Raw genomic sequence first — 3,021 nt, forward strand, 5'->3', positions numbered from 1 at the left:
TATAGTAACGGTATGCGATAATTAATTACTCACCAGGGCAATCGACGGAAGCGACTGAGAGTGGGTACATGAAACTGTTGGCATACACAAACGATACAGTATCTCCCTCCGCCAAATTCCCGCCGTCGTTCACCAAGCAGTCGTCGTACGCTAAGCGCCTGAATGTTGATGTTTTTGGGGTTATTGTTATTCTTTCGGGCGATTCTGGGAATCGCCGGGTGGTGGGGCGATTCTCAGAATCGCCCCGCGACTGAGAGTGGGTACATGAAACTGTTGGCATACACAAACGATACAGTATCTCCCTCCGCCAAATTCCCGCCGTCGTTCACCAAGCAGTCGTCGTACACTAAGCGCCTGAATGTTGATGTTTTTGGGGTTATTGTTATTGTTTCGGGCGATTCTGGGAATCGCCCGAAACAATAACAATAACCCCAAAAACATCAACGTAATTACCATAAAGATAAGCTTCCATTCTGGGCGAAGAAGATAATCATCATTCCTTCCCATCACAAGAAATAAACTAAATAAACCAAATTGCTAGGTAACGTACGTTGATATTGTTATGGGCTGAAAATTCTTGAGCCTGACCCTCAGCAACCGCCTGGAGATGTTCTTCTTCACTCTGGCGTTTTATCTTCCAGAACGTCTCGATCTCTTCATTAGTTAGAGATTTGTTTCTCTCAAATCTACCTGTGGAAAAACCAAAAACCAAACCCGGCAAACTGCATACCTCTTCATTTTTTTCTCTCTTCATTAGTTAGAGATCTCTTCATAAGAAAATTGAATAATTCTCTGCAATTATACCTTTCCCAGCATTGGAAGTGGGAGAATCCCAGCCTCCCATTAACGAACCCATTTCTCTAATAAGTTTCCACAAACCAGAATTTCAATCAAATCAAGCAAATTTACAGACTTTTTCTTTGAAATCTCAAGTGATCTCACTGTATTGTTCCCTCTGCTGTTATGGAAATAAAAAGCCAAGAAAACCAAGATGTGGCCGCCGCCAATTGTGTAAATCGCCCACTGGGCACCGACTCTAAATCCCGGATAGTGGCTGACGTCTAAATCAACGTCATTCCATTGGATGTTTATCCAGAACAGTGTCCCCTTATGGTTGGGTGACACGCAGATTTTCAGTACTGAATTACGGTCCCATGCATATCTTACTTTGAAGTAACGATAAGAACGCTTTTATCGCGGCATTCCCCGATACTGTGGGCCACTTGAAAACTTGATTATCTTCATTTCCTTGGCAGCTAATTTAATTCCGGCTGTCTTAACCTCTGAATATTGAAAATCGCTCGATACGGATAACTCTCACAACTTATATGTATTTTCCTGTTGATAATACCAAAAAATTTGAAATTATACACGATTGTGCTGGTTCATTATCCAATCAACGTTATGAATTTTAAGTTTGATTTCCTGGAAAACTTTAAATAGTTCGTTGAAATTGGGAAACTAATTTTATTTAAATTTAACTCCCTCTCCAAAGATTTAACATCGTAATTTTTCATTGCCAAGTCTTCAGTGTTAAGTATGCATTTATGTTTTTTGAAATATGATTTAACTCAGGGATACAATCAAAATTATCATTATTATCTGGAAACATATGTTTATGGACGCTAAAATACTAATTAAAAAGGTAGGTTTAAAATTTAATTTATAACCATAAATTATAAAATTTATATATATATATATGAAGTTTTAGCATGGCTTTATTAAAGGTTAAAAGCATATGTTTATGGATGCTAAAATATTAATCAAAAAGTTAGGTTTAATATTTAATTTATAACAATAAATTATAAAATATATATATGTGGTATTATCATTAAACCATGAGCACTGAATAATCAATTTAGGATTTTTTATGACAATTGTTCCAGGATGGGTATTATAGTTAACACTGACAAGACTCAAATCATTATAATTAAATCCAAAAAATCAACCTAAACTAAATGACTAGTTATAAAGAATTAGAAATTTCACAAATATAGTAAACCAATATGAAGTGTGATTTATGGCCTTAAATGAGTTTTGGAGAGTAAATTTTGAAATGCCACAGCTGAAATTAGAGGTCAATAGAGTGTGTGAGGTCCAATTATTGGATAGAGTTCTTGAGAAAATGCTCCTATAACATTAGAGTTAAACATGAGGCATCTCAGATCAAGTGCCTAATGGTTAAGAGCATGTGTTTCCTCCTAAGAGGTTATAGGTTCAAAAACTAGAAGGGGTTAGAGTAGGTATGCCTTGGTAGACAATAATCAAATCGTTGCATGGAGGTGGGTCTCTTGTCCCAAAAACAAGGGGGTTTCATACACCAATTTGGTGTCTGGCTTGGCTATGACCTTAAAATTGGATAATAATAATAATTAGGATATAGATTGTTAGAAATTCATAATTTATAAGGGTGAAAGCATGGAGCTAGGTGACACTTTTTGGCAAGAGATGGCACGTTTGGGTGGGAAAAATGATTGTTCATTTGAGCCCTTTTTAAGCGCTCGATCGAGTAGTTTGAGCACTTAAACAATGTAACCCAATGTTATTTAGGAGCTCAATTTAGCCATGTCTTTACGGCAGACAAATGAAGGAGATTGGGTTTTGGATTTTTTTTTCTGGCTCAGGTAAGTTTTATTATATGGAATTGAATTTCAATATGTTATTTATTAATTTATATGTCATGTTATACGTTCAATATTGGTAATATGTGATTTTTGCATTGATTTTTAAGTTAATCATTATTTTTTGAAAAAAAAAGTGATTTTTATTATTTTTTTGACATGAAATTCATAGAAAAAGCTATTATTTAACCATTTTTAGTTAAAATTATCGTATAAAAATTGTGATTTTGACATGTCAATTCTAACAAAAAATTATCAAAACGTGTAGTTTTTTAGTTATATTTATGTTAAAAATGGTTATTTTTATGTCCATCGTTAAAAAATATTGTTTTTTAGAAACAATTATTTCATGTCGATTGAAAAATTAATTAAGGATGTATAAATATGTAGAATATCGAAA

The 3,021-nt window shown here is 34.3% G+C and overlaps 1 long non-coding RNA gene across 1 annotated transcript; it reads right to left on the reverse strand.

The window, feature by feature from the left end:
• Positions 1-432: 432 nt before the first annotated feature.
• Positions 433-1,040, reverse strand: LOC149200417 (uncharacterized). The gene is made up of 2 exons (XR_016253366.1): positions 805-1,040; positions 433-690 (listed from the first exon to the last, which is right to left on the reverse strand). It is a non-coding gene; the product is annotated as an uncharacterized LOC149200417 (long non-coding RNA).
• Between the last annotated feature and the right edge of the window lie 1,981 nt (positions 1,041-3,021).

Source organism: Pinus tabuliformis, chromosome 2_1 (assembly GCF_031772625.1).
Source record: "Pinus tabuliformis cultivar Carrire ecotype Pingquan chromosome 2_1, CPIR1, whole genome shotgun sequence".
NCBI lineage: Eukaryota > Viridiplantae > Streptophyta > Pinopsida > Pinales > Pinaceae > Pinus > Pinus tabuliformis.